The following is an 18,931-nucleotide window of genomic DNA, read 5'->3' as shown; positions in this document are numbered from 1 at the left end:
TGAAATCTCCTTGATGTGCAGCCAGCTTAACTAAACAGGTACATCTGAACAGTGGGAAGAAGCAAGGTGGGTACAACAGAGGTGATTTCTGTAAATCCACAGTTCTACATGATTCCATAGCAGGCAGATAACATGAGGCAGTTAATGTTTTTTATGCAACCTGCCTAGAAGCACCCCTCTGCTTTGCAACTTAACAAAATTGCTATCAACATTTGTACAAATTTCTCATCAATAAAAGTAGGCACAAGTTGTCCATTTATTCCAACTGCAGGAAAACTGTGATTATGTCAGCTATGTTCACAGTGTATGTTTTATTGAGGAGTCTGAATAGATGCTAATTACTCCCAACTTTAATTTTGAGGTAGAGAAATATTAGACTTTGCACATGGCAGAACTAAGAAAATAAATTGAATCTTCAAGGCTACTCAGAATGAAAATAGACTAGATTGAAGGGTTACTTCAAATTTCTGTCGACTTAACTGTTATACCATGACATCTAGATTGAGTTTGATGTGATTATTCCTATTAGAAAGCTCTCCTGTAAATCAAGGGGAAGTTTTAAACAGAAGAAGAAATGTTTTCTGTTTTCAGATTATCAGGTTACACAGCTGATTCAGCTGATGAAAATTTAGCTAAATAAGTAACTCTTAGTAGTTGTCCTGCCCTTAAAGGGCATACAGGACAGTTTATTTTCCTTGCTACAGCACCTTTTAGATCATGTTAACCCTGCCAAGACTTCTGTCTTTCCTGCTATGTCAACATGTGTCAGTCTGAATGTAAAGCTTTCTCATGAGTTAACTACTCACACAGCATTTGTTAAATTGATTTTCAACATGCGTTCAACATCCATATTAAACTTCATTCCACATTGAGGGCATCTCAATAACAGCACAGCAACAATATCTTAATACTATTTAAGTTTCTCTTCACCTTCAGGAGGTATTGACTTTCATATCTGACTTTCATATTCAGATGGGAAGACACGAATTATCTCTTTCAGGTCATCCCCTGATCCTCCCTCAAATTTGTTACTGTTCACAGGAATCACCAATGCAAAGTGAAACCAAAGGAGCTCTTGTCAGTTGGCAGCTGTTCTTCAGTGTCTCACATGGGGCTCTGACATGACCACACTTTGTGTGAAATGCTGAGGCTGGTTGGCAGATTATTCTTTCCTCTCAGGAGGAGCAGGCAGCTATTTCCAATTCCCTTGGTTGCTGTCTGACATGCACAGGCCATTAAACTCCCAGCCTTTCAAGAATTCAATCCTGAGGCCTCTACCTTAAGATTCAACTCTCCTTGCAGCGAGGATTTGTGGCAGTATGGGCTACCATCTGGGAAAGGGCTCTCTGCCTGCCTCCATACTGACACTGTAGCTTCTGTCTCTGCCATCTAATTCCATTTTTCTTCCTTATTTCTAGAAGACTAAATGCAATAAAACTCATTTGTTTCCAGGGCATTTTCCCTGCATATTTCCCACTTGCTTCTTGAGTACAGGAAGGAGCATCCTGTTAGCTGCTCTCTGGTTTTCACTACTGGAGACACATTTCTTTCAAGTAGGGGCTGGAACTTGATCAAAAGTATACAGGCTCAAAGTTCCCATCTGGGAACAGACGCCACATATGGAAAAAAAGGACAAAACTTACAGTGAGATTGCTCACTGAAATTGATATCTTTTGGAGTTTCGTGGTTCTACCTTAATTCATATAAACTCTTCAAAGTTTCTTGCCTGACCTCTCCCATAACACTTGCTTGTTTGCTGAACTTTACTTCCTCACACTTCTCTGTATTGAAGCTTCATTTAAACCTCTTTTCACTTAGGTCATCCTGCCCCCTGTTTCTGTTAGTACATTGTTAATCACAGGAATGACCAAGGCTACCAACTAAGTAGAAAATTTAGGCACCCTGTGCTTTCCCAAATAGCGAACCTTTAGACTCACTCATGAGGCAGTCCCCAGGCAAGACAAACACCATTACTTAGTGAGGCAAACTCAGCTCTAAGAAATTAAATTTATATTGACTGTTTCTTTCTCTTTTGAGTCCCTACAAATTTCTTCAGTATCTTAATCCCACGTAGGAACATGTCATCTTCACATTGAGCTATTTTCCTGAATAAAGAGTTAAATGGTATATGTCCATACATAGAAAATCTTCCTTAAATGTTAGTAAAAAGAGAGATGTGTGTAATTACTCAAGCTTACCCATTTCCTCTTTATTACACTACTCTCATAGGTAAGAACATACAAAATAAAGCTAGAGTGGGAAAGAGGCTTTGGTCTCTTGAGAAGAGCTGTTGCTAAAAGCTACAGAATGAGGACTAAAAAGAAAAGGTACCATATGTGCTGAGAGAACAAGAAAGATTTACTGGGAACTAGTTACACAGACTGAATAAGAGAGCTTTTGTCTGGACTGACAACTAATTGACATGAATTAGATTACGAGATAGCTGCCTCAAAACCTCTACAGCCAGAACTGCTAGCAGAAATACCATTAGAGGAAAGTGGCACAAACAATAAGAAAAGAAAAAAGAAAAAGATATAGTGTGTTACTTTGTGTCCAACAGCTTTTAAAAAGCCAACATGGCTCTCCCTGAGCGGAATACAGTCCAAAAATGCAGTGAACAAATTTGTCACGGGAAAACATGAGAATTATTTACATCTGTGGTACTGCCATGGCTGGCCAAATTCCTCTCTACATGGACTGAGCTGCATTTACAGAAAGAAGCATAGTTTTTAACTGCCCTAAAAACAGGGTCAGATGAGGTCGCAGTGACAAAGACGTGTGAGTGTGGGGTGTCACAGCTCTCTGCCACTGCTGTGCACAGACTGCAGAGCACATTGTAGCCCTGGGGAGGGGCAGGATCCACCTTTGCTTTCGTGCAATTCCAAAGGGGAGAAATGCTCATGTCTGGAAACAAATGCATAATTTATCATCCATACCTTCATATTGTAACACAATAAAGTAACTCAGATGGAAGCCATACCTGTGAGTACACTCAATATTTAAATCTATATTAAAAATATATGCTTTGCTTAGAAGAAACAGAACAGGATTGGTAATAGAGTTGCTTGTTTTGGTATTTTGCATATTTTATAAAGCCTGACACAAATTTCAAATGCCTTCAAATCCTTCAATAGTAGTTTTTGATCTCAGTGTTCAACAGTGTTCTGCTTTCTCGTATTCATGAGAAGTGATTTTATGAGCTCAGAAAGGAGTATGAAGTTAAGCTTCACTGGATTTATTACAATATTCAGAGTACCATGATTCAGAAGCAGCAAGGTGCTCAAACACTAATGCTAGAGGCTTAGTTTTGCCTTATAGATTGGGGTATATGCTAAACATGGACCTGAAGTGCCCCTCTAAGATAAACCATAGTCCTTCTCCCTCCTTCCTTTCTTCAGCATTTTCAGACAGCTTTCAGAAATATTGTAACTTCCCCAGTTTAAGAAGTAAACAGTCAAAGCACCTTGAAAACAAAGATGATCTTTTTTCTTAAAATATGAAAAACTCTGAAGCCAATAAACCACAAAAGCTGCCTTTCTCTTCATGTATCCTGCTGCCCTACTTCACTTGTGTTCCCTCAAGTGAGATGGGAATAAAGTTGCAGCTGGAATCTACAGAATCTACAGTGGTGAATTGGTGGGATTTACTAGGTACTTCAATAGGACCAGACTATTTTTTGGACTGAGGACTTTGAGTCTTCTCTCCAGAAAGCTTAATTACCCAAACTGAGAAAAATTTGGGGGTGAAAAAAAAGAATATTTTTCACCAGAAGATGCTTTAATGTAAATGAAGCAAACTAAATTCATTTTTATTGAAACCAAATTACTACAAGACTCACAAGAAAGAAAGGTTTTCAGCATATTCTGTCTTTGACACCACTCTCAAATTGACTCCTTGATGTGAACATGTTGTATCAGGACAATTGTGTTGATACTGGCTCTTATTAGTTTGGGGGTTTTTTTGTTTAGTTTTGGTTTTGTAAACCAGAAATCAATTGCACATAGATAGGACAAAGGCACACAGCAAATTAAATACATTTTTTGGTATGTTTTTACAAAGTTGGTTTTGGCATGCTAATTTCAGTTAAAGATGAATAAATATACGTCATCTATTTTTGGACTTGAGTTGTGTTAAGAGCCAATTTTAAATCTGGGCTCAGCCTCAATCATACAGATAGGATAAGGTTTCTTATAAGGTTCCTCTTTTGTCATGTAGTTTCTCCCATAATAGTCCATTCAGGGGCAGGGAACTCAGAGCAGGATAGCTGTTTCATGCAACCTCTTACTTTCTCATCACCAAAAGCTGTTGAAGTTTTTCAGCAGTGTAACCAGAAGAGCATAAACTGAAAAAAAACAAAAAAAAAACAAAAACCAAGAATCTTTGCAATCTGTTTCTCATCACCATTAATTGACTTATACCCATGTGCAATTGATTCACTTTCACTGGTGGGTGCTCAGGGCAAGATGTGCTGCAGCCCTGAGTATCCCATCACTGCAGGCAGGACCCTCCTCCCCAGCTGTTTTGTGGCTCCCTCCCAGGTGGGCAATAGAAAGGGAAGTTGTGGTTGGCCAGTGAAGAGAGCACTGATAGCTGCAGACTGAAGGACTTCATGTCTAAATATTGCTTTCTTGTTCACTAGCGTGGTACAGCAGCTAAATTATCATGGCATCCAAAAAGATTTACCAGTCAAAATTGTACTATAGAGGGAGATGGAGATGGAGATGGAGAGGGAGAGGGAGAGAGCATTCCCACAAAAGGAAGGTACAGAATAACAACCAAGGAAGGAGTCAAGTGTCTTGCACTTGAAAGAAAATCGTTGGGAAATGTCCAGTATGTGGACCTACAAAGCTGTAAGAAACTGAGGTGAAGATACAGCATTTTTCAAAGAACCACCCCAGAGAATATATGAAATCATACAGAAGTTGGGTTTTTTTTGTAGGTAACATCAGACATTTAATCCAGCCTAGGGCAGGCATTTACATACTTGTAGCCCTGTGACCTGCACACCAACGCCCCATGGGACTGAGAGCCTCTGGACTCGGCAGGTGAGGACTAGGATAGTCCAGAAGCAGGGAATGAGAATGTCTCTGCAAAGAGTCTCACTTCTCTAGAGCAGGACAGAACTGGGCTGAGGGAATGGCTTCTTTGGAAGAGTCCAGCCTAGCAGCCTAGTTGTTCCCTTTGAAGACACTATTTCACAGCTGAGGTTTCAGAGTATTCATAAGACCAGCATCAACAGAGTTCCACTGCCAGCAAAGTGGTACAGCCCCAGCATGGAACTCGCACCTGGATCCAGCCCTAAAAGTTCAAGACTTGCAGGTTGGCATATTTGTGAAATGTCTTTAATCAGAGAAAAGACTGTTCTGTTCATTAAGCTGATAGTAAGGGACTCACAAATTCCAAATTCGCTCCCAGCCTTCTCATTTGATCTCAAAAGGTTGAACATATTTGTGAAATGTCTTTAATCAGAGAAAAGACAGTTCTGTTCATTAAGCTGATAGTCAGGGACTCATAAATTCCAAATTCTCCCCACAGCCTTCTCATTTGATCTCAAGCAATTCACTTCATGTCTGTCCTCTGGTTCTACAGTAAACACTGAAAGATTTATTTTTTTTTAACCTGTTTACCTGGTCTTTCAGAGCTCAAGGCCTTCAAGATGCTCTTCAGAAATTTTCCCCCTACAGTAAACACTGAAAGATTTTTTTTTTTTTTTTAACCTGTGTACCTGGTCTTTCAGAGCTCAAGGTCTTCAAGATGCTCTTCAGAAATTTTCCCACTGTATGTGGTGTCCTCATATACAGGAGAGTGACTGAGGTTTTCAGGCACTACCTTTCCATAAATATGTAACTGTTGCTGAAACCTAAAAGATCACACTGGAAGCAGAGCTAAGATGACATAAGTTAAAGGTCAAGAAGCTTTTCCAGAAAAGTAAATATTCCAGAAGATATATATCTTGCTTTTTCTTAAACTAAATATTATCTCTTTCTAGTTTTGAGAGGATTAAATGTGGCTTCTAAAAATTTTAAATATTTATAGACAGACTGCCTGAGAGAGCAGCAAAATACATGTACATAGAAGTCCTTCAAACACTATCCTTCAATAATATCTCTACTAAATTATCATCTGGAAACCTACAAATAAAATCAGGTCTTGCCAATACTGTGTACAAGACTTTGTAACAAGGACATTCTTGTATGTCAAAGGGAAGCACTTCTGCCTATGTGCTGTTTTATCAAGGCCATTCAGAACTTGTGATAATTCCAGCAGAATGTAGCTCTTCTTATCCCCTGATTCAAAGAGGTTTTTATTGCAGACTCAGCAGTGTAGGGCCAGCACTTACAGCTGAGTACTCTCATTTTATTCACCAGAGAACAATGGGACACACACAAAATCATGTTCAAATATTCTAGACAGTTACACTTAAAAATAGGAGAGAAATTCCCTGCACATGCTGTGGCTTTCATTGGTTATAAATATTTCTAGTGGTCTGCAAGTGTAAACCTGAAGTGCAAAAAGGATCTTACACAGCATTTTAACAGCTTTACAAATGAAAGAGGCATGTGTTTCCTCTCCTGCTGCCTTTTATTATTTATTTTTTAATCTATTTTGCCTTTACCCCTATGAAGATCTCAGATAATTTCCCCTGAAAAGTGCTCTTCTTGGAAGGCTAGTGTCATTATGAATATGAGTAGTCAATTTTTTTATTTCTGAGTTTTCAGTATCACAGTAGCTCAAGGGAGCATCTAGATATTGCAGTGAAGCTGGAAATGGTGTTTCAGTACTTGGAATTATTTATGCCTCAAATTGCATTTCTCTGTATTAAATAATTTGAGGTGATCCATAAACACCCAAGTGTCTAAATAAGATTATTCACTTTCAATGTCTTTCTTAGTGCTGACAAAGAATTTCACATGTTCCACACACAAAGTTTGCAGCATTCCCTCATCTACTTTATGGAAAATGTATCACTGTTCAAAGCCCTGGACCAAACCCCATTGGGTTTGCAAATCTAGCCACAACTCAATCAGCTGAGAATACTTTTGCTCAGAGGCAAAAAACCAAAAAAACCCAGGGACCCTGTACTAAAATGTCAGTAGCCCTGGCTTTCATTTGCGTCCTCTACAGTTCTTCACAAGTGAAGAAGGAAGAAAGAGCTACTGAAGAAAGAGAGTACTGAAAAAAGATGAAACTCCATCAATTCAAATCCATTTTACTTCTGTTCTGACAGAATTGAACTGTCTATAGCAGGGAATTACCTCAATAATTAGTCCAGTCTTGTCCAAAAAAACTTAAGAATCAAGGACCTAGAGTTGGAAACTTGACCTTTTTTTTTCTCCTAGACATAGTCTATGTAAATCTGCATAATTTTCTATTAATCCTCACATATAATGTAAATGAAATAATCTGTGACCTATATTTTGTCCTCTTAATGCATCTTAATAAAAAGCAGGAACACCAGAGGAGAAATACGACCTACTGGGCTCTTCAAGGACTGCAAATGCTTCATTTAAGGATTTATCTTTTCAAGAAAACAGTACTCATTGTTCCTTCTGAGCTGTCCTGGTCAAGAACAGGAGGTGGCAGGAAATCATTAGGCAAAGGATACATATGGGTCAGAGGTGGTATTTTTGAACTATTATTTTAAAATACTTTGAACTATTTTGAAAACATTTTGGGGAGCTGAAGTACAATTGTGTGCAAGATTCTCTAGACTGACAGATAGCAGCCTGCTCCCTCCCCCTTCGCATTTAGGCACTGACAACCATCTCCTTAGATCATTACTCAGTCTAGCCTGTTTTCTGTGTCAGCATCAAAAGCCTCCTCTTTGCTCAATTTTCCTCTGTAGAACTTCCTATTATCACATCACAAATACAAAATCACTGTCAGCCAAACCTCCCAAACATTGCTATGAATACCACTCTTTTATCTGCTTAACCCTGCTATGGAAAATAATACATTGTGGCCATTTTAATAAGCACCTTTGTGGTCAGACTGTGTCTTTCAAAATGTTCATAAAACTATTCCTTGGCAATACATTTTATAATAAAATTCCTATATTCTGGAATAGTGTATAGACCCATGGAATTTTGTCAAGACACTGACTGAATAGTTATGCCAAGCAAATAATAACTATACCAAGCATATACAATCTAGAGAATATTTTTTATTATTATTTTTAACCATGTTTCTTTCTATCACATTTGTTGCTGCACCCAACTCAAAGTGTACCATCGCTCCATAGCCTGATTCCCAAGTGGGGAAGAAATCAGTTCAAATGTGTCCCACATCTTCCTGTCAGTCAGGCAGCTGCAAGAAGACTCCAGGAGAAGAACTGGAGAAGACTCCAGTCTGCTGCAATATCCCTCAAAAGGCATATTTTTGTCACCTTGGTAGACACATCAGTGCACAGGGTAATGTGCCAACTTCCCCTGAGCAACATGAGAGCTGGAGGGTGATGGATGAACACCAGCAAATCCCATGACTCACTTCCCTGAAGAAAAGGGTAAAGAAACCTTTAGAGAAAGCCTAGCCCCGTATTTCAGGACTATCATATCTCTTTCAGAAATCAAGATGTATATCTTCCCCACAAGCCTGCAGAAGTGCCTACCCCCACAGATGAGAAACTGCCTGCCCTACTGTGCCTGCATGGCTTGTGAAAGGAGCACTGTCTGTGCAGGACTCAACCATTGCCACATCAAAGGGTCAATGGACTCTCACACATGCATATTTATATGCTCCAAATCCTTCAAAACTATTTACATTTCCAAGCCTCTATAAAAGTAGTAGTTTTAGCTATTACTTTTAGCTTTACATTAATAGCTTTGCATGAATGACAATAATAAACAAATAGTAATTTCTATCACTGTGTGTTTTAAAATATAACCTATAGCACATGAACAATGTGCCTGGTTGCACTTTCAGAGATTACTACCAGCGTATCTTTTACATTCTTCAAGCAAGATGTGAAAATCATGTGGAAGCTTTAAAAGCTCACATTGAATTACTTGATTTATATTCTTCCACATACATTAATTTTTAGTACCATGCAAATATTTCTATTGGCACAGTATGCTCTACCCCGGAGAATTTAACTGGATTCACAAATTGTTACAATATCCCTCTGTTAATTTAGTTTGTTCACAGTATATATTAATGGATGACTATCTAGTAAGAAAAGATACAAAAAATGTAGTTTGGACAGTAGATAAAGGTCTGTAGCTATTATGGCATTGAAATACTGAAAAAAACTTCAGATAGGTTTTTAGTCTGACTACTCCTAGCTACTGATAGACATTCATCTGGTTTTATGAAGGGTGTTTTGCACTATGGTTTGCACATATGGCTGAAAACCATAGTCTGGACCCAATGATCCAAATAGTTCTCTTCTGCATCTATGTTCCAATCAAAATGCTGTAAAACTAACAATACCAGCAAAAAATGCAAGGTTGAAGGTATCTCTGTCTTTTTTTTACTGCATATAAAAACTCCTCCTTACAAATGACTTAACATACTGAGACAAATATTGTTGGGTTTCAGGAAAAGTAGATTTTAAAGTATTTTAGGAAAGAGCAGCCTTTTTCTCCAAATGAGGAATAAACAGACAGTGTTTGTTAAACCTTTTAATTCAACATAACAAAGTTTTTGCCCTTCTGGTTTAGTTTAATTTTTGTGCTTTCTACCAAACAGGATGAGCTCAAAGCAGTCAAGCATGTATAAAGGTTAAAACACCCTTGAAAGGCTACCCTGTTCTTGCTTATAATCTCCTCCCACAACGCACAAGCCCTGCCTCTTAACTTCTTTAGTATTGGTTTTAGGTGTCCCAGATCTCTGCATATTCCTTTTAAGTTTCTGAAGGGAAAAATGAAAGTGTCAGAGAGGAACCAGGCTATTGAGGACCTTGCAAACAGACAGGTTTTTTTTCAAATATTTATTTTTCTCATCTTGAGGCCTCCAGGTATGTTTGATTTAAGGCACTAAAAGAGCAACCATTCCAGCAGGTAGAAACTTTTTCACTAAGCAAACAAGCGCAAGGATTAGAACATTAGAACCCTAAAAGTGCTCATGTTGCATCACACTTTGTGTTAGCTAAAACTTTCCTGCTAACCAGCTCAAATGATTTTCCAAGTCAGCTGAACAATCTCACAGATATTTTTGTGTCATGTTACTAGGAGCTCTGATACATAAATGGATCTCATTAGAAAGTGGGTGCTCATTTCTAGTGATAACTTTTGCTAGGTTGAGAGACATCTGCAAATATTATCTATTGGTTTATTTTTGTACAAAACCTGCTCTGCATACACACATGCTTTGTTCAAATAAAAGCTATGGAGACATACATATTCAGACCTTGGTTGTAGAATTGTGCAAGTGGCTTTTTAAAGGCTAAATAAAGGTCTTTGCATATAGTGGGCACATGAAAATGTCCTGAGGGACTGCATGATGTGTTTTAGCAACACCACTCCAAGAAAAGGCAACAGTAGCCTACAGCCAAAACCCCTTTGAATAATTTATCTGGAAGATCATTGAGAAAAATGAGTGGGAAGCATGTGAAAAAAAATCCCATAAAAGCTCCCTGTTAAGGGAATGAAAGCATAGTTGTTCAAGGAGCAAAAATGACACTGATGCCCTACAGTAACATGGAAGACATTGAAAGCCATGGTCCACAACATCCAAAATACATAATATATTCTGGTTTTATTTTGTAAGGAAAAGACATTTCAGAGGTATGGTCCATCAAGCTCTTACATAGAAACAGAGGCAGAAGTCCTTCCCTTTTCAGTGATACTAAAAGCTAGCAGGATGAGCTTATTAAAGCTCAGGCTCCCCAAAACTGTTGAATGTTTGCATATTTAGTTGCCTTCTTCATCCCACAGTCTTTCCCAATTAACTCCATCTTTTCAATATTTCAGTATTACTGCCAGGGAAGTAGCAAATCTCTGTAGAGTTCAACTCAGTATAACTCTTTTTCAAAATTCTCTGCTATTGTCATCTAAAGCTGTGCAAAACCTGTTGAAAAAAATTTAAAGCCTTAAGCACTGACCTGGTACATTCCTATCAAGTCAAAAATATTAATCGCTTTTAGAGAAAACACACTAAATCCTGGAGAAATTTGCCCATCCAGGAGAGTGCCAGACTGACTAGGAACTGCAGAAGCCAGTAAAGGGGATATCCAACACACATTTGAAAGTCTGAAAAGACAGCAGTACCCCATTCTGTGGCTGCAGAGAAGACAGAGAACAGGGCAGCCCAAACTGCTCAGACTCATGCCTGAAGTTGGAATAGTTCTCTGAACCTGAGAGACTTGGTGGCAAACAGTTTAAGTCGCCTTTTATTACCATGCCTGATGATGTGCCTTAAGAATGTGGCAAACATTTCCATTCTCGGGTCACCATTACCCCAGTAGACATGGATTTCTTGCTGAGTGTTTCAGAAAGAGCCATTACCTCTGCATTACACTATTATTATTTTTTTGTTCAAAATTTCAATGTATTTGGACTTCCATCATACCACTAATACACACACATTTACAAATATGTATATGCATATATATGTGTATATATATCTTCATATATAAATGCATATACATACATCTATATGTATTTTCCATCATACCACTAATACACACACATTTACAAATATGTATATGCATATATATATGTGTATATATATCTTCATATAAAAATGCATATACATACATCTATATGTATATATTTATTTTTTTTTCAGTAGTGGATCTCCATTCTGGCCTGCCGAAGAATAGAGCAGGACAAGAACATTAGTGCTGTCTGTGCCTGCATGAGTGCTTGAAGTGCCTTTTAAAATAGGAATCCATTACTTTATGTTTTGTTGTTTGTTTGGGTTTTCTTTAAGAGAAGAACACTTCAATATTGTACATTTTCTATGCAAAGTATTGTTCTTCTCACCCTACCTGAAAAATTTGGCCATATGCTTAGTACTCCAAAGAAATTCAATTGAATTTTTTGAAGACTAACATCTTGTCCTCTTTTCCATACTAAGAAAACAAACAAAAAAAGAGTTTGAAGTATTATGAGTGTAAAAGAAAGATATTTTTTAAGATGGATAAAAGCAGAGCAGTGTCTGGTCCAGCAAAACATAGGCCCCAACAATGGAAAACTTTTGCAATATAATTAAATGTTCTTTAAATTGTATTCTTTTTGTTTAGGGCAAGCTGATATGATGCTTTGTCTCAAGGTTTAGGTTTTTTAAGTAACTGGAAATGATGATTAAGATTTTCATAGCAAGAGCTGATGACTGTGATGATGTGAAAACAGCAAATTATGGTTTCAATATGTTAAGACATTCCCCAAGGAAACTAGATAAGGATGCACTGCAAATCAAGCACAGATTGTTGGGTGATGAGCAGCACAGACCTGTGCTTACTAAATAATGTTCTCAGTCATCTCAGCAACATTTGACTCATAAAAAGAAGCAGTGATTTGGTTAGAGCAGACATGCAGCAGAAACTACATAGTTGGTGGTCTCAGCTTTTGCAGACTGCTGCTTTAGCACAGTCAAATAGAACAAAAATCTGGTGATTTATTGTTGGAATACATTTCACTCTCTGGGCTGGATGCCATGAAGTTAGGGTCAGGGCTCTGTGGGCTGCACTAAACATATCTTGTTCAAACCAACAGGCACATCTTACTCCTAATCTTCACACACTGTCCATTAGAGTCTCCCTGGCCCTACTCTACCCATTATTTACTGTAGACCTCCACGTATTAAGAAAGTAAAAATACTGTCTACCAAAATGTCACACAGTTTTTTCACCCATGGTCAAATGCATAGCTGGCCCTGAAAATCAGAACGATGTGAGAGTGAGCAGAAAATGTCATTACACTCTTGGGTTTAAAATAACTTGTCTAGCTGTATTTCACATCACAAACAGCGATGCCCTAAAATCTTGGGACATACTCATGCAATGCAAGTATTCTCCCTGTGTAAAGGCAGACCTGACACGAGGTAAAATTTTCCTGTAGAGAGAGTGGTGAGCCTGCTGCAGCCCTGCCTGCTGTCCTGAGGTGAGGCAACAGGCAGCAGCCTCCTCTGAAAGAGGAAATGCACCCTGGGGTGTCACCACTAGGGTCAGAAAGACAGCTGAGAGAAAGTTCTGACTTCAAAACATGACCATCAGCTCATAATGGTTGGTTTTATGGTTGTCAGATTAATAAAATAACAAACAAAAAAAAACCCAAACCAACCCAACAAACAAACCCCCCAAAAGAAACAAAAACAACCCTCAACAAACTCTGCCAGTAAGGGATAAATGAATAGCCTTCAAAACTAAGAATCAAAACTCCATCAAACTAAGTCTCCTGAGATGGCAGATTAATTCAGCAGTGCCCTCTGAATCATTTTGGTGCCAAGACGAGATGAAACAGTGATCTGCATAGCAGGCAACTATGCATAAACTCTCCTTGCTGAGCTCATCAAAACTACCCAGACTGCAACTCCAGAGTTTTGGCTAGAACTTTCTACTGCTCTATTTACCCTCACTAATTCTTTATATTAATAGAGAGACTACAATTACAGCAGAGTAAGATGCTAGCCAGGATTCCAGTTACAATCCTTATTTGATAGGAAGTTAATATGATTACATTCAAATTCTAGCAAAGCTATGTGGGGAGTATTGGCAACCTCTTGTAAAGCAGAACCGTATCAAGTGATGTGAATAAGAGGCTCAGGCTCTAAACAGCAAGGCTTTATCCAAATACTTGTAATCAATGCCTGTATCCTGCTGTTCTTCAGCTACTCTGTCACAGATATCACCCACTCTATCTTTAAAAATAATTAGCACCATCAATCACATTTGCTTAAAACACAAACGGTAAAGGAGCTGGAAGTAGCTTAACAAATGAAAAAGTTTTTATATGTAAATTATATCAATACATTAGAGTGTATAATTCCACAACATTATTCACTGTAGTATCATTATTCCTTAATGTGTGTGAAAGAGCCATGGGAACCCACAAGCATCCTCTTCTCTGTGGTGTTTCTTAGGAGATGTCACATTGAAATCCTCTCCCACACCGCTGTGCTCATTAGTTTGAGGAATACTGCAGCCAGAGGGAGTGTTGTGGCTGGTTGTTTAAGAAAAAGGCAACCCACACTGGTGTGGCTGCAGCTTAGCAAGTAAACAGTGTTAACACACAGGCACTGCAAAGTAGCTTAATTCCAGTCTATTTCTGGTACTTTGTTGGTGTGTGGTAGCAGCCAAGACTAAATAGTTTTCATACCATTTCCTAAATTAGCTTAGGAATTCTCAAGGAATATATTAATTCCAAATTACCAGAGATAAAACATGACTTGTAAGTGTAAAGACCAATGAATGAACACTGCACATTTTCAAAACAGGATAAGGTAAATGTGGCACCTAGATTCAGGTCAAATCCAGTCTTACTACACAGACACTACATTTGAACCTCGCACTCTTTTTTCCTCCAAAGTTCAGCATATTCACAATGGATCATTTTCTAAGAATTCAACTGTTTTCTTCTCCTAGCTGGAAAAACTACCTGCAAATATAATTTCCTGGATATTATTTGACAAACATTTTCAGCTACATTTTTTCTCTTTAAATATTTGTAGACATATGGAGTCATTACAAATATTTAATTTTTATTCTCTAAATGTTATTGACTAATACAGTAAAACTGGTCAGAAGCACTGTTCTCTCCCCCCTCTCCTGAGGATGTGTTCAGCCCATTCTGACATGAGTGGTATAATCTGCTACACCCTGAAATTAGTTTTCTGTTAATAGTATTAACAACCTTCACCTTTTCAAGGTGTCTGGTGCTGCAAATGCTTGCAAAGAGCAGCCTTGATATATTATCGTGATACCAGAAATTATAAAATAAAGCAAAAGTAATGGAAAATCCAGAGGAAAAAACCAGTGAATTACTTTGCTTTTCTTCTTTATTTATGCAACATTCTTCTCAGCAGCATTTAATTCTGTTTTCTCTCTGTTAGAAAAAATATACCAACACCACGTGTGGAACATCATCTTGAGTGAGGAAAAATGGGTGTATGCAAGACAAGCTTAAGATAAGTAAGAAAACATTAACAAAATTTTGAATTAATTTCAATTTAAAAGTTATTTTAGTTTTCATCATTTACTGTTGTGAGTAAAGAAATCATAGTACTAAATCTGAGAATGAAGAAATACAGAAAGAAATAAGAAAGCTGGTGGCTAAAAAATAACCAAAACATAAAATTTGAAACTCCTATGATTTTATATTATTGACTGCATATAAAATTTTGAGCTCTATTAGAAATAAGACTCCCAGAGTTTTGATCAAATTCTTTAATACTAGAATCAGTAAATGAAGCTAAAGAACTATCTGGAGAGTGAAATAGCTTAGAGTTTGATATCTAGATTTGTACAGCTGGTAGCATTTGAAAGTTTACTCTTGTGCAATAAAAATCTTCTAATGAACTGAAATCTGTACTGAAGAATCTCCAAATAATAACCCACTGTTGCTTTAAAATAAGTCTTCTCTCTAAACAGGATTTTAAAACACTGATCAAATCACTGTAGACATGTTAAGAGTGTTTGGCACTTTCTCCTCTTGGACATTTCATGCTGTAATAGGAGGAATATTAGCATGAGAGAAAAAACTACTCATGTGAGAAGGAGGAATATAAGCATGTGAGAACAACGTATGACATAAGTGAATCTGCACAACTGCCTAACATTATAAACTCCAGTCATGCTTTAAAAAGAAAAAAGTATGTACACTCAGCTAAAAAAAAAAGATAAGTGACAATGATAATCAGCATCTAAATCACATTATATATTGGCCTATACATATGGAGAATTCAAGATAAATATTTTAATTTTTCTTTCTCTTTCAATTAGGCATTAAACGTCCACTTGGGAGTCTTGGAAAATTTTCTGCAGACAAAGGAAGCAGCTCCAAAATGAAAATGCAGTCTCTTTTCATGAGAGCTTTCAGTGTTCTCAAACAAATCCCTTGTCTGACATAATTTACCAGAAAAGTGTATTGGTTTTAGTATTATTCAGACAGGATTCATAGAACATGTTTTATATCTGACATTAAACTAAATTATGATAGAACATTAAGATTACATTATAACATTTTGGCTTTCAGCCTAAGACACCTGTTCTGAATAACAAATCCTCTTGACTCTGAAACTTGCTTTCCTTAAACTTCTAATAAAAAAATCTTTTGAGTGCTTAAAATTCAATGTTTCTAAAAAAAAAAAAATTCCAAACTTAGTTACCTGCATACTCCTGCAAAACAAGCACGAAACAGTTGAAAGTGGAGTGGCTTTATTCAGAGAAATAGCTGTAGGAAATCACGAGTTTCCACCTCCCAAAGGTTGAGTGGCTGAAAAGGAAAGATTAATTATCCTTCAAAGGTGCCTGTTTCTATAAAGGGAGCCAAGGGTAACAAGCCTATACTTAACATGTAAATATCTGAAGGCAAGTTAGAAACCCTTCTCCTATGACAGATTTTAACCCTTTGCTGTAACTACCTTTCTAGTGCAGCTTGCAGGATTTTATTTAGGGCAAATCTGATGCCTTAAGTTTTAGCTTTCATATTTTTCAGATTCTGTACTGCCTTAGTGTGTGACTCTGAACTTCATATAAAGTGTTAGCAAGTTCACTTTAGTTTAGTTTGACAAGTTCACAGTTTAGTTTGACAAACACTGCTTTTCCAGCCTGAGAACCATGGACATCTTTGCAGCTTTAGGCTCAAGAAGTGTAAACAGCAGCAAATTGAGGAGAGCAAAGCAGGAGGATGGGACTTTGTTGTTATCCTATTGTAAAGGTTTCATACCTTCTCAGTGGTTTCTCATGAGCAGCTCCTCACAGCACTGACTCCACCTTCTCAGCACAGGCAACAAACTCCATCTGCCCCCTCAATCAGCCAACCTGCTCTTTTATAGTACCCCTCTTAATTGGATCCAGCTGTGGCCTATTAAGAGCAGGCTTGTTCTTAATGCTTGATAATTAGCACAGCTGTAACTCCTTAGGGGCCAGACTACCTTCACCACTGTCTCTATTCTCCTACCTTTTATCTAACCACAATTCCCCCTTTTCTTTTAATTACAAGTTTTCCATTCTTTTAAAGTCTTATAGAATGATTTCCAAGTGGCAGCCAGATCTGCAGCTGCCTTGCCCCCTTTTTGACACTATAGGACTTCATAACCTGAAGGTGTAATTGGACAATTGACCCCAATATGTAAATGGACCAAAACTTATAAAAGTGTGAAAACTCATGACCAGGTGTCCATCTTGGGCAGAGCCCTGGCTGGGCTCTTGTGCTGCCCAAGGTGTATCCTTTGAAGGCCTTTCAGTAAATACCTACTTTATTCCTTTAACTCTGCCCAGCCTCTGTTCCAAGTCAGCCTCTTTAGGCATCAAGTCAAGCACAAGATACTTCAGTAAGAATGCCCTTTCTCTATATTTTTTTAAATAGATAAGTAATAAATTTAAAGCCTTCCCCAATCTTTTACCAAGAAACTTAATAAAAAACTGTATTAAATTGCCCAGAAAAAGTGTGAAATCCTCCAAGACCTCAAGTCAAGGAAATATCTCACAGAAGCACCATAAGTTGTTCTAATCCTTGCAGCTTCACTAGATGACCAATAAGGCTCCCTTCCAGCTTTGCATGTTTCCATGGAATAAAAAAAACCCATAAATTATTAATTTTGCCAAACTTTCTAACATCTTCAGACTCAATAGGAACACTGCATTTTTGCTAAAGCAGATTTCCTCTAACCATAAACAAATCGGTGTCTATATAGATCTCTTTCTACATCTCTGCTCCCATTGAATATGTTCCCAGGGGATTTATCTTCACAAGAAATTTTCTTGAGCAGAACCACCCCTGTTTCCATGACATTCACAGTTCCACATTTAGCTAAAGCAGTAGAGACCACACTCCCCTCCTCCAACAGATATCTTTGTTGGTATTACAGAAAAAGAATGCAGTTGTTCTATTTGTTTTTCCACTGTCTGCTTTGTCAGAAAAAATGGAAGGAAGACTGCCAATAACAACAATAACATGCAACATTTCCTGTTCTATCTTCTAGAAGGGAGTGACACTTTCTAAAACTCTGTTGGAAGTGTATTTGTCTAAAGACTGAAACAAACCCCAAAACTGTAGGGTTTAGGTCCCTTTAAAAGATATATCATGCACAGTGGCTAAGAGGGTCAGAAGTTACAAAGAAGATCTCTGTGACAGCTACCTTGACCACAGTTGCCTGCTCTTGCTAGTATAACACTAAATGTTCACCTTTGACAGGTATAGGTGGATCACTCCCCTTTGACACAGGCTTTCCTTGGATTTCTACCTTTTTCAATGAGAACTTCGTTCCCTGCTTGGTCTGTACAGGTGTAGGGTGACTCCCTTCTCCTCCTGAAGGCTGAGAAGGCATTTTTCAGCTCTGTCTCCAACAGATGTGTTCAAGCATAGTCTAAGGTCTCACTTTAGATGCGGTCCCCATACATTTATCAGGTAGCAAAAATGATTACTGGTCCCATTTTTTTGGGGGGTTTTTTTTGGTTTGGGAGCAGATGAGATGAAGGCTATAGGGTTTTTCTAGACCATGGGGACATATTAAGTATCCACCTGTTTGTGGTGTGGCCTCTTTTCAAGTGAGGAATCCATTAAATACAAACCTTCCTGACGACATGGCGCTTATGAAGCAGTTTCACAGATTGCCACAGACAACAAAGAGCTATCAAAAACAAGCTAATACTGGAATTAAGAAAGTATAAACAAAGAACTCTGAGGGTAGATCAAAGGTTTTTCTCAAGACTAAGCCCACACAGTAAGGTCTAATCTGAATCACAGCAGTAGCCATGCAGCTCTACAACATGAAACAGGAGGAATCAATCAAAGGCAAGGTGAGCCAATACAGGGACTGGAAGATAAAA

General features: G+C 37.9%; 1 long non-coding RNA gene across 1 annotated transcript in view; it reads right to left on the bottom strand.

Moving 5' to 3' along the window:
* Positions 1–16,895, bottom strand: part of LOC120511703 — a 103,210-nt gene extending 86,315 nt beyond the window's left edge. Inside the window, exons 1-2 of the long non-coding RNA XR_005629808.1 lie at positions 16,827–16,895; positions 16,267–16,373 (exon numbers count right to left, since the gene is read on the bottom strand). This is a non-coding gene — a long non-coding RNA (uncharacterized LOC120511703). The remainder of the gene's footprint in view (positions 1–16,266; positions 16,374–16,826) is intronic.
* Between the last annotated feature and the right edge of the window lie 2,036 nt (positions 16,896–18,931).

Source organism: Passer montanus, unplaced genomic scaffold (genome assembly GCF_014805655.1).
Source record: "Passer montanus isolate IOZ18808 unplaced genomic scaffold, ASM1480565v1 scaffold11, whole genome shotgun sequence".
NCBI classification, from domain to species: domain Eukaryota; kingdom Metazoa; phylum Chordata; class Aves; order Passeriformes; family Passeridae; genus Passer; species Passer montanus.
The sequence above is the reverse complement of the archived record's forward strand: the minus strand, read 5'-3'. Positions and strand labels throughout refer to the sequence as shown.